General features: G+C 43.5%; 1 long non-coding RNA gene across 1 annotated transcript in view; it reads left to right on the top strand.

Moving 5' to 3' along the window:
- Positions 1 to 737: 737 nt before the first annotated feature.
- LOC138157068 (uncharacterized) overlaps positions 738 to 13,331 on the top strand; it is a 36,559-nt gene continuing 23,965 nt past the window's right edge. Inside the window, exon 1 of the long non-coding RNA XR_011167287.1 lies at positions 738 to 1,131. This is a non-coding gene — a long non-coding RNA (uncharacterized lncRNA). The remainder of the gene's footprint in view (positions 1,132 to 13,331) is intronic.

The following is a 13,331-nucleotide window of genomic DNA, read 5'->3' on the forward strand; positions in this document are numbered from 1 at the left end:
TTAACAATTGAATACATTTTGCCACATGCTACACATATCTCCCACAATGCTGAGAACAGGGCTAGCACATAGACAAACAGTAAATATCTATTGAATTAATTTTAGTTCTAGACACCTCCAAGAATTGGAAACAATGAGTTTTTTCTGGAGACAAGAGGCTAATCTATATAATGCCTAGGAGGATAGAGGAGTGACAGAACTCTTCTTATCATGCAATTTAGTCTGTCTGTCTCTCCCCACTTGCAGATAATATTTAGTTTTCATTATTTAAAAATAGTTATTCAGAACCTACTACATACTACTCTGTGAAAAGTGCCCAAATGATATAAATTCTAAACAAGGCAAATATACATATTTAAATATATTATAAAATCACTGGTATGTCTATGTATCTGCATATATACAAGATGTCCCCAAAAGTCTTGATGCAGTTTTGAGCTTTAATAGCCTAAAACTGAACCAAGACTTTTGGTACACTCTCTCTATACATAGACCAGTAATTTTTGTTGCTAGTAGGAACGAATTGCAAAGGTAGGGATGCAGGACAAAGGAACTAGAATAGAGGTCTCCGGCTCCATGAGTTCAACCTGGACCTTTTGGTCTTGCCCCAAGTTAATTTACATGGCAACCAAAGGCATTATGGGAATTCAAAAGAACCTTGTCACCTCAGCTCCCCACAGTTCCTTTGCAATTTTGCTAATTGGGTTTCCTGAGATGTTTTGAAAGGATGCTGACTAAACTAAGGATATGACAGGAGTTAAAAGGAATTTTATAATCCCAAGTCAGATGGGAGGCTATGATCAGAGAGCCTGAGTCCAGAAAGAAGAAAAAGAGTTCAAAGGACATGCTTTAAAATGCATAAGAACTTCTCTAACTAGTTGGCTGAAGATAGCTGTCTGGGGTCTACATCACAAAAGAGCTAAGGATGGCACTAGGACTGTAAACCAAAGAGAGTCTCCCCCGGTGGGGAAGAATTCAGATAGCAGCTGCAATCCGGGAGATAGCAGCCCAGAGCAGCTCCGTGGAGCGCCCAGCAGAGAAGAGAGATGCAGAGCAGGGCGGCAGAGGACTCCAATTTAGCTTGTCTGATGATGATGCCAGAGGATGTTGGCAGTTTAGAACATCGGAGGCGTGAGTTATTACCATTCTTATGCCCTGGCCACACATGTTGTCTAAGTACACCCTTAGCACAGTCCCTGCCTATACATTTTTCTTTTATGTGTGCCCTTCCGTGTATGCTCTTTAGTCATACGTATTACCTCTGTGTAGCTCTTTCACCGTTATTGGTAGGATAACCTATGGGAGAATATATGCCTTGTGTGTATGCTAGGGAATAAGCTTTGTTATCACTTATTTTGCTAACTCATGCAAATAAATGTCCTTTGCATTGAATTAATATGTCTTTTACTTGGCCTATTAAAAGACAACACATTGATGGGGGCTCATGAACCTTGGTTTTGAGTAGATACTGACTCATGAGATTCCTCAAAACTGGGTTAGTTTTCTGGGGGACGATGAGAGAGGTGGATGGGGAAGGGCCACATATAGTTCCTGTCATGAAGTTTCCAATATTATGGGGGTATGATATAAACTATAACATATCTATAAATGTTGCCTACAATCAGATTCATGCTGAAAGGCATGGCTATTGGAATTTACTTAGTTCAGGCAGCAATCATTTAAAGATCAAATCTTCCCTCTTCCTCCTTCTTCCATCTCTAGTCCAATGATTCTGGGACTCAGCTCTGAGAGCTGATTCTTGCTCTCTTTTTAGAATTCCCAATTTTCTTATAAAGGGAAGGCCGGGAATGAGAGGAGAAACAATACATTGTTGGAGGTTAGAAATCCAGAGCTGATTCTTTTCCATTCCCAGATAGATTACTTCCAGTTCCCCAGATGGTCTTACCGTCTAAACCATACAAATGTTCCATAAGACAAGCATTTCCTCAACATTAGAGGGAGGGCCCCACATGCACATGTGTAGACAGAATCAATTGCTCAGAATTTTTTTTAAATTAGGAACACAGTTCCCGGGGTGGAAGGGGTTGGGGGGGGGGGGAGTGACTGGAAAACACAGCCTGACTATAAAGGACTTGGGCTTGGATCTCTTTGAACAGGCAACCTAGTGGGGTGGGGGTGAGGGGGCAAGCAGGAGGCAGCATACTGAGGAGAGAGAAGTTACTGAACCCAGAGAGTTCTCTACCTCACCCCCCACTCCCTGTTCCAGTTGGTCTGGCAGCATTGCATTTGACCACCCGTGCTGGAGGAGGGAACAGGAGGATCACAGTAGGAACTCTTAGGCTACAAAGGGCAGCATTGGGGAGAAAGTAACCGGCCAATTGCTCTCCAATGGATTTAAGGGACCCCTTTCTCCTTAAATTTCCCTTTTAAGCTTTCTCCATGAGAGAGATAGCCAATTCTTGCAGCCTCCCCCTTGACTCAGACGATTGAATCTATGGTTTGTCCCTTCTGGGTCCCTTCTGACTCCCCCCACACACACACATACACACACACACACACACACACACACACACACACACACACACAGACCACCCTTCTTACGCTTTCCACCCCAGCAGGGGCACTTGGACCTGCTCCCATCAGACCAGCTCCCAGAAAAATGCACCTGGAAGTAACTACACTTGTACATCGGAAGCTCAAAGCCCCGCTTCTCGCCAGCCGCCTCGATCCACAGACTTAGATGTTGTTTAAAAGCTTACGGTACCAGCAGGGCAACTGCTGCCGCCATTAGGAACCCGATCCGGAGACGCTGATTAATACCAGGAGGGGGCTTTAATCAGCCAAAGCCATATGCTATTTAACTTAAGATGAAAGTGCAAATGATAATGATCGTTTCAGAAAGGATGTAGTTAAAGGAAGAGTAGAACAGCAAGTGGCATCTTTTTATCATTAGAGCCTCTTCTTGGAGCCCCCTTTTCTATTTTTCCTTTATAAGCTTTTATGAACATCTGGATCATTTCTTCATTATGCAGGCTTACAACATCATTATGTTTGATGCCGGGCTTTTAGCATCGCAGCACTAAACTTCTAAATATACAATTAATTCCTATTAATTATAGTTTTCAAACTGGCAAAATTATCCTTCATTAACTTAATCGCCTCTTCTATTTTATCTCAAAATTGTAGTCACTCTTTTCATAATCCCTACATCTAAAGCCATTTCCGAGGCTGTGTGTGATGTTTTGCATGCTGTTTATATAAAGGCTCGCCAGCCATCTCTGTACCGCCTTCAGATTCCAAGCCACTGCTGGCTGCTGGGTTTTTTAAATAGAACTCAGCTCCGCTCGGCGGTTTTAGCAAGCCGCGTGTTCCAGGGGAAGATGCTGTCCGATCGGCAGCAGTTGCACCTGATTGGGCCTGATCAAACTTGAGCTCAGGATCTGTCTGCCAACAGGGAGAAAAAAGAAAGAGGCCGGGAAATGAGGAGGAAAAGCATAGTTGCTGGCTCCCGGTAGCTGTCCTCTTCATTGTCATCATTCAAAAGCTTTGACTAGCTCCTAATTATATGGGGTCCTGTTTTGGGAACTGTGTGGAGACAATGGAATTGAGCCTCCTTCTGCCCTCTTGGGACTTACAGTCAGTAAGTCGAGCCAAGTCAACAAATACTGATTTAGTGCCTGAAAGGCGTTAGGCACTGAGGACAAGACAAGAGAAAGAGTCCGGTCCCTGCCCTCCCTCTATTGGGAACACCAGGATGACACCTGAAACAATGAAAGAACAATGCATGACAATGTCCAATGGCACTGTCTAGACTGTGCCATTCAAACTCCAAGTCAGAGAACAGAGAGGAACCAGGATGTAGTGAGAGTGAATCAGAAAGGGACTTGGAAAACCTGGGTTCAAACCCTGGTTTTCCTAACTGGATGTGCTGACTTTCTTTCTCTGCTCCTCAGTTTTCTCATCTGTAAAATAGGTGCAGTGATGGGGAGGGGGAGGGGGGGAGAGACAGAGACAAAGACAAGAGAGACACAGGGAGAAAGACAGGCAGAAAGAGAGATCTAAGATCCCGTTGAGCTCAAACATTCTGAAACCACAATGGATTAGAGCTGTACGGGAAAGGACTCTGAATACCAATCTATGTGGAAAGGATATTCATTCTGACTCCCTCAATTTACAGAATTGTCTCGGGGTGATAAGTAGTAGGGCTAGGATTTGAACCCGGATTCTCTGATTCCCAATCCAATACTCCCTTGTGCTGTGCCCTATTCTTTTCTAGCACCTGCTTATAGATAATATTTATCATATTATGGGAATATGATTAAAGGAACTAATGATTAACTAATTAGTTAATTAATTAATAAAGGAATATGATTAAAAGAACTAAAGGAAGATGGCCCTTGGCTCCCTTGGGGCTTGGCCAGGCCAATCCAGGTGACCACCCTGATGTTTTTCAGCTTCAGTACCTTCCTCTAATTCTCTGAAGACAGCACCGAGTGTGGAATAAGAACAAACCTAGACCCAAAAAAGACCTGGGCTCACATCCTATCTTAAGAGACTTTTTAGCTCTATGAACAAGGGCAATTTATTAACCTTCCAGAGAACCTATTTCCTCAATAGAAAAATGGGGACAATACCAACTGTAGCACCTACTTTCCAGAGTTTTTGTGAAGATTAGATAAGATAATGTATGCAAAAAACATTTTGCACACCTTAAATGGGCTATAGAAGCATCACATTTTTATTTGGTTTGTTTTTATCCTGGTTGACACTCTTCCAGACAAATCTGAGTACCTTGGTCTGAGTTAAAATCTATCACCTGTTTCAGGTTCAAGAGTATAAAAACCCAACTATTCCACAATAGTGCTTTTCTCTTCCCCCAGAAAGGAAGGGGGCTGGTCCTTTGAATGACAGTCACCCCAAAGCTCCTTGACCAGCCTCAGGACAACTCTAAGGCCACCCCAGAGGTGAGAGTCTTGATCTCCCTCACTCTCTTCTCTTTTGAAAAACTCCCTTCCCTCAACACCAGTCTGGTGGTTAAAGACGAGGGAGGCCAGTCATTTAGGGGAAAAAACCTGAAAGTGAGGACCCCACAAATCAACAGTATCCTACCAAAGCTACTGAGAAAGATTTCATTCCTTGCTCTGTACCCTTAGATACATCCCCAAAACAAAGTAAGCTTTCAGCAGTACTCCCAACATTCCAGTGCCCTTCTGTTCTCTCCCACCTTTTCCAGGGAATCCATACCCTAAGACTAATCTCTTACTGTTCAATGAAAAAGTCTACCACCTGGAAAAGGGGGTTTCAGGCATCCGTTGGCATGTGTGTGATGGATCTGAGGGCACAGGACCATTCACCGGAATCCAGTCATGAAGGTAAACTGCCTACTCTGTCTACACATAAAGCTAACCCTGCCCCCAGATCCAGGTCCAAGTCAGCAAAGAACAGGTGCCATTTTCCCTTTGGTGTCAGCTTCCTCTGTTCACCTCAGTAGAGGCTCCATCTAGACTTGTCAGGTGATAAGAGTTTTTATGCTTCTCACCTGTCACTTGTCTCCATAGCACCAATATCTGAGAGGTGTAGTGCTTTTAAAAGTCACTTGCTCTCAGGAATGAGATTGCCCTGCAACTCCCTGGACCCCTCTGAGTTAGTTGAAGGTAGCAGTAACTTCCTGGCAGTCAAGATGATAAGAAAGCAAGAGGAGGCCGGGCTGACTCGCAACCTCCTGGCCAAGGGCAAGAGACATGTCAGGCATGACAGTCGGTGACAGAAGGCCCCCTTGCATGGCAGGAAGAGAAGGCAGAATGAGTACAAAGTCTCTCAAACTAGCGTTAGGCTTGCTTTCAAGGCTAAGGTAATACAGAATCCCTATCTTTAAATATCTGATCAGGGAGCAGAGATGGTCTGTGTAGCTCCAGAGAGGAAGATGAGGACCAATGAGTAATTATTAGAAGGAGGCAGATTTGGGGTCAATAGAAGAAAAAACTTTCTGACAATCAGAACTCTTCACTAGTGGAATGTCTTGCCTTGTGAATTCCCCATCTCTGCAGAAACCAGAAATCTGTCAGAGATGTTAGGCAATGATTCTCCCTTTATTGGCTCCTCCCCTGCTGCTGAAGCACACCCAGGCATCCCTCTATTTAACAGTCCCTCACTTGACCCGTACCATCCCCTCAGGTTAGTGCCCTACATCCTCTTTTTCCCAGTTAAACTGGACCTGCCGCCACTTTTCCTCTTATTCAGTTCTTTGCAATCTGGAATCTGACCATATCATTCAATTTGAAACTGTTCTTTCCACAGTTATCAATGATCTTTATAAAAAAAGTATTAATATGGTTTGTTTTTATAGCTTAGCATTTCCAAATATATCCCTCTTCTCTCTCCTACCCAGTGAACTATCCTTTGTCACAAAGATTAAACAAGAAAATATTTTTAGCAAGACCAACATATCAATTGTATCTGACATTATAGGCAATATTTCAGACCTGTTTTCTCTCCCCTCAGGGCAGGTAGGGGGTACAGTGGATAGAATGCTGGGCCTAGAGTCAGGAAGGTTCATTTTCCTGAGTTCAAATCTAGCCTCAGACACTTACTAACTATGTGACCCTGGGCAAGTCACTTAACCCTGTTTGCCTCAGTTTCCTCCTTTGTAAAAGGTGCTGGAGAAGAAAATTGCAAACCACTCCAGTATCTTTGCCAAGAAAACCCCAAAAAGGGGTCACACGTTTGGATATGACTATAATATTGATTCTCCTCTCCAAAAGAAGTTCCCATTATACTGTTCTTTCTTGATTCTCCTCTTGCCAGTCTGGTCACTCCTCAGAATCCTTTGCTGGGTCATCACTCATTTCTACCTCCTAACTATGGGTGTCCCCAAAGCTCTGACCTAGACCCTTTCATCATCTCTCTCTCTATAATGTAAAGTCTACATCCTCTAGGTCAGGGGTGGGGTACCTGTGGCCTCGTGGCCCTCTAGGTCCTTGGGTACAGCCTTTTAACTGAGTCCAAGTTTTCCAAAACAAATCTTTTATTAAGGGGATTTGTACTGTGAAGTTTGGATTCATTCAAAGGGCCACACTTGAGGACCTAGAGGGCCACATGTGACCTCAAGGCTGCTCTAGGTGATACATTGAGCTCTCATGGATTCATTTTTCATTTTAATGCAGATGACTCATCTGCAGCCCTAGTCTCTTTGCTGAGCTCCAGTCTCACTGTTGATAGTCTCAGAGCATCTAGTAAAATAGATCAGCATACTGTTTCTCACACGTAGCATTCCCCCTTCTGTCTCCATGTCTCTGTACAAGCTGCCCCCCAAACCTAAAAAGAAGGGGAGAAAAGCACTTATTATTAAAGACTAACAAAAAATACATCTTTGACTAAATGGGAATTTTTTTAAAGAAAGAGTAAAGTCAGCAAAGTGAGGCTTTGTGCTTTAATGGATTCAACTTCCCCTGGATGTTATAGAAGGAATTTAAAGTGTTTAAACTGGTCAAGCAAATGAATGGATCTGTGTATATCAAATAACCAATATGTAATTCTTAGTGTATTAAAGTATAAAATTGCATTTCTAGTATTTTCCTTTTTATAAGTAAAATTTTATCTTTATTAATTTGTTTGTTTACTTTTAGTTTACAAGATTCAGTTCCACATTCCCTTGAGTTCCAAATTTTCTCCCCTTCCCTCTCCTCCTACCCCCTACCCCCCATGGCAGCATGCAATCAAGTATAGGATCTGAAAATACTTTCACATTAGACATTAGTCAGGTAATAAAGAAGGATTGTAACCGATGGGATGAACAATGGGAAAGAGTAAGCAAAACCAAACAAAAAGAGAGGGAGCAGGTAGTTTGCTTCAGTCTCCATTCAAACTTTGTTCTCTCTAGTTCTTTCTCTGAATGTAGACATCTTGGAAAAAGCATTTATTAAGCACCTACCATATGCCAGTCACTGGTGCAAAGAATTTTACAAACATCATCTCATAGGAAACTCAAAGCAACCTTTGGAGGTAGGTGCCACCATTATCCCCATTTTATGGTTGAGGAAACTGAGGCAGGTAGAGGTTGTGACTTGTCCACGGACGCTAGTGTCTGAGGGTTGATTTGAATGCAGGTCTTCCTGACTTCAGACTAGGCTCTCTGTACACTGCTGTACCACTAAGCTGCCTTGGGCACCCACTTCCTCTTCAGCTTACCTCTGAATCTGCATGCCCTACCCCACCTCCTCCCATTTTATTTTTGAATTGTTGTTCAGTTGTGCCCAACTCTTCATGATCCCATTTGGGGTTTTCTTGGCAAGGATACAGGGATGCTTTGCCATTTCCTTTTCCAGCTCATTTGACAAATGAGGAAACCGAGGCACACAGGGTTAAGTGACTTGCCCAGGGTCACATAGTAAGTGTCTGAGGTAGGATTTGAACTCAGGAAAATGAATCTTCCTGATTCCAGGCCTGGCACTTTATCCACTGCACCACCTAGCTGCTCATATGGTTATCTACCACGAACTAAAGGAAAAAATTCCCTCTCTACCATAAAACCTTCCACATGTATAGCAGTCCACACTGACTCCTCTGACTAGCACTACTTGCCTTTTCCACATAATGTAGTACTTACAGAATCTCTTTATCTGAAGAGATCTCAGGTGTCATGGGTCAGTTAGTCCAAATTACCTCTGAACAAGAATCCCCTGTATAACACCTCTGACAAAGGTAGCTATCCAGACCCTGCTTGAACACCTCCTGGGACAGGGAATTCATTACTTAGAAAAATCTCTCTTTCCACTTTTGAACAACTTTTCATTGTTAGGAAGTTTTTCCTTCTACTGAGCTGAAATCTGACTTTCTGCTAGTTCTTTCCACCCATTCATTGTGCCTGAGCTAGGATCTGGTTTCAAATTCTAGCCCTGTTACTTAAATGTTGTTGTCATTCAGTGTTTCAGTCCTTTCCAATGCTTTGTGTTCCCATTTGGTGTTTTCTTGGCAAAGATACTACAGTGGTTTGCTATTTCCTTTTCCAGCTCATTTGAAAGATGAGGAAACTTAACCAGGGTTAAGTGACTTGCCCAGGGTCACATAGCTAGCAAGTGTCTGAGGTTGAATTTGAACTCAGGTCTTCCTGACTGCAGACCCTATGCTTTATCTGCTATGCCACCTAGCCACATCAAACGTTTTGTTGTTTGATCTTTTTGGGCCTCAGTTTCCTTATTTGTAAAATGACTAGATGGCTTCGGAGTTCCATTCGCGAGCCCAATCTATGATCTGATGACAGTAAAATACCTAATTTCATTGGCCCTGAGCTAAGCCCTTTGGGAGTAAACCTGATCTCTCCTCCACAGGGCAGCCCTCTGACTTGAAGACAACCCTCATTTCCTTCTAGGTCTTTTCTTCTCCAGGTTAAACATTAAGCATTTTCTTTAACCATTTCTCTTATGGTGTGGCTTCCAGTCCCTTCTCCTTTCTCAGTCAGTATCTTCCTCTGGACAGGGTCCAGCTTGTCAATGTGCATCCTAAAACAGGACCCGTGGAGCTAAACCCAGGACTCCTGATTTGATCTGACCAGGGCACTATCACTTTCTTTGTTCAGGGCCCTCTGTTTCTCCACTGCCATACATTGTCCTCTATTTGTTTCACATTTGTTAGACTTGTCTTACAAAATCAAACTGTAAACTCCTTGTGGGAGAGAGACCATGTCGAGAACAAGTGATAAATTTCCCTTCCATCACCTGCCCTTCACTCCAGCTAGGCAAACCAGAGGTGCTTCATAAAAGCTAATTGTTATGCAGTGGTGTGGCTAAAGACCAATGGACAGTCGACAGTTCTTTCCATGTAGTGCCCTCAAAAAGCCCACCCTTAGTTTTTTTTTTGGCCTCAGTTTCTGTTTGCCTAACCTATTGCTGTTTGCTCAGACTCACATTCTTTTCTTTAAAAGTTCTCCCCTTGCTTCCATCTGCTGATGGAGTTCCCCAGCTGTCACCAGCTATGCTACAGAGCCCAAAATGGGCCTCCCCACTCTAAGGATACCCTTTCTGGCATGTCTTTGCTGGCAACTTCTTATGAACTCCCCATAAAACAGCTTCTCCTAGATCCTGATGACCTGAGCATCACTTTGGGATTCTGCCCGTGGGATCCAGGACTCTGAACAAGGATCTTGTATTGCCTTCTACTCCAGCAGAGCTCAGAAGAAGTATGGATAAAACTGATCTAGATGACAGATAACGTGTGTACTGTGAGTTCAATAATAGCCTCACAACAATATTATGAAGTAGGTATCACTGTTTTACAGAGGAGGAAACTGAGGCCCAGAGATTAAATGACTTGCCTAAAGTCACACAGGTAGTTAGTGCCTGGGGTAGGATTTGAACTCAGGTCTTCTTCACTCCAGGTCCAGCAGTATTGACTGAGTTCTTGGAATTTGGGTATAATGGCTCCTTTTGGGGCCTTTAGCTAGGGGTGGAGACTGATGCCCACATGAGCCCCCTATTGGCCATCTTCCCATAAGATATACAGTCCCTGTTCTTTTTAGGAAGGCAGCATGGAAAAAGTATGTCCTAAGCATCAAGGAGACTTGGGTTCTTGTCCTGGCTCTGTCACTAACAAGCTGTATGACTCTGGGCAGGTCACTCTCTTCTCGGGGGTTTCCATTTCCTCTTTTGTACAAATAAGGGAGTTAAACTAATTTAAGGGTAGGGAACCTGTAGCCTTGAGGCCATATGTGACTCTCTAGGTCCTCAAGTGCAGCCTTTGACCGAATCTTCTAAGGGCTTCTGAAATTTTGATTCAGTCAAAGGGCTACACTTGAGGACCTAGAGTGCTACATGCTGCCTTGAGGCTGCAGGTTCCCCCCAGGCTAGTTGGTTGCCAAGGCCCCCTTTCCTCTCTACCATTTAGTATTTTAAGCTCTCTTCTGGGTCTAATATGATATGATTCTAGGTGACTTCATGGTAAGCCCACAGCAACTATAGTACAGGAGACTTTTTCCCACAAAACACTAACATATCATTGCCTTTGTCTTCCTTATAATTACTGGAACCATTGCCTTTGTCTTCCTCTGACTGAAGTGTTAGACATGGTCTGAAACACAGAACTAGGTTGGCATCCCTTTACTTTAGTAATCTTTAACGTGTGGGAAGAACTTGATACTTCTCTGAGCTCTTCTCATTCAATTGCCAAATTTGTGAATTAAATTGGATTCCCTCACTTTTTGTGAGGAGAAAATAGTCCAGAAAGAAAAAGCTTCCTTCCTGCAGCCATATAGCTTAGTACTTGTAAAGTTGGGAGTAGAACCCTGAAATGAATGAGTATGTGAATTGATTAATTTTTTAAATTGATTAAGCACTTACTATTTACCAACTACTATTCTAAGTGCTAGGGATATACTATGGAAAAAAAAGTATGTGGTTTATCCTCTCAAGGAGCTCACATTTTATTAGGGGGAGACAATGTACAAAATGGATGGAAAGGTGGTGGCCCTGAGGATAAAGCAGGAGCAAGTTGGATAGCAAGGTCCAGGGGATCTAGCCCATTGTTTTTCCAAGTACTCCACACTGATTTCTGGCAGTGGGTGATTGGAGGATAGGATGAATAATTCCTTTATAAAGTTACGATTCCTAGGGGCAGCTAGGTGGTGCAGTGAGTAAGGTGCTGGCCCCAGAGTCAGGAGGACTCGAGTTCGGTTCCAGCCTCAGACACTTAACACACACACACACACACACACACACAAACTAGCAGTGTAACCTTGGGCAAGTTACTTAACTCCAATTGCCCTCCAAAAGGAAAAAAAATGTTATGATTCCTTCTCCCAAGTTCCCATCATAATCAATTCTTTCTGTGGCTTTTGTGGCACCTGAATTAACCCATGGCCTATCCAAATACCCATTCTAATCAGCCAGGGGACCAAATGGCTAGAATATTAAACTCCAGAAGGTCAAGGCTTGAGTCTTAGCTAAGCTTTTTATCTTTCCATGCCCCCTGTACCAAGCTCTGCATATGATAGCTATAATATCAGTAGTCCAGAAGCTACTGGTGTAGGGTGTATTCAAGGAAGTCTAGCACCTCTGGTTTGAGGGCTACTTTCCACCTTTGATGTCCACCTGCTCCATCTAATTCTCACTTGTGGTTCCAAGAAGCTGTAGCATGTGCAGCAGCCACACTGCAGCAAACCGTTTCAGCCGACAGGCTAAACCAGGTTGAGGGTAACCAAGGGATCTCAAACCTATTGGTGAGTTAGGAGGTTGTTTACCCCACGCATGTGAAGGCTTCCCCCAGTGGAATGGATGGATGAGAACAATTTGTTCCAATGGCCACAAAGGCAGCTGAAGCAGGAGCTGTGGAGTGCTCAGAGTTTGGTTAGACATCGAAGACAGCAAGGTCATCCACTGCATCTTGAGCCATCACCAGTCATCTTGATTCTGTCCTACCACTGGACTGTGATGACTCTGGAGGAGAGAGTGAGGCCAACTGCTTCATGCCTCACTTAAATCCGATTTATGCACAAATCAAAAGACATCACCCATACCATTTTACCTATCTCAAAATCCTGTGATGACAGGCAAGTGAAGAAGCAGCAGGTGAGGATACACTGGAAACTGTAGTCATAACCCTGCACACAGGCGACCCAGGCCATAGGGTCATTTCTCACTGGAAGTAGCAATGGGATTCAGCAGTCCCCTGGGTGTCTGAGCAGCCTTTTAAGCATCAAACTGCTCACCTCCTGGTGTGAGGAAGGAGCTAACTAGCTAGAAAAGTGCCCTAAACATTGTCTGCATACTCAACCTTGACCTGAGTGCCATGGCAGGAGGGGATCCCACCCTGCAGTTGAAACACAGAAAATGTACAAAAACATCTGCAAAGATGATTCCACTCACCACTGGCACATGGAATATGCACATGCTTATTATAGACAACACAAAATCCCAGTAGACCTGTAAAACAAACAGCTCTTGTCGCAAGAGAACTCAGCAGGTATCACATCCAAATAGCAGTGAAACAAGGCTGGTAAATGAAGGTTATCTTACTGAAATTGGAGCTGGATACACATTTTTCTGGAGTGGCTGCAGTGAAGAGGAGCACTGTGAAACTGGTGTAGGTTTTGCAATCAAAACTAATCAACGAGCTTGTATGCCTACCAAAAGGACTGAATGACAGGCTTGTGGCAATGTGATTGCCACTGGCAGGAAAATGTCACACCGCTATCATCAGTGCCTATGCTCCCACCAACGACAACCATAATGAGGTCAAAGAAAAATATTATGAAGACCTGGAGCCCTTATCATCAATGTGCCAAAAGAGGATAAGCTTGTAATTTGGGGTAATTTTAATGCTAGAGTAGTCTCAGACTACCAGACTTGGCCAGGAATCCTAGGAAGGAATGGAATTGGAAA

This window comes from Petaurus breviceps, unplaced genomic scaffold (genome assembly GCF_028583685.1).
Source record: "Petaurus breviceps papuanus isolate PSGF00001 unplaced genomic scaffold, PetGlider_PUasm1.0 171, whole genome shotgun sequence".
NCBI classification, from domain to species: domain Eukaryota; kingdom Metazoa; phylum Chordata; class Mammalia; order Diprotodontia; family Petauridae; genus Petaurus; species Petaurus breviceps.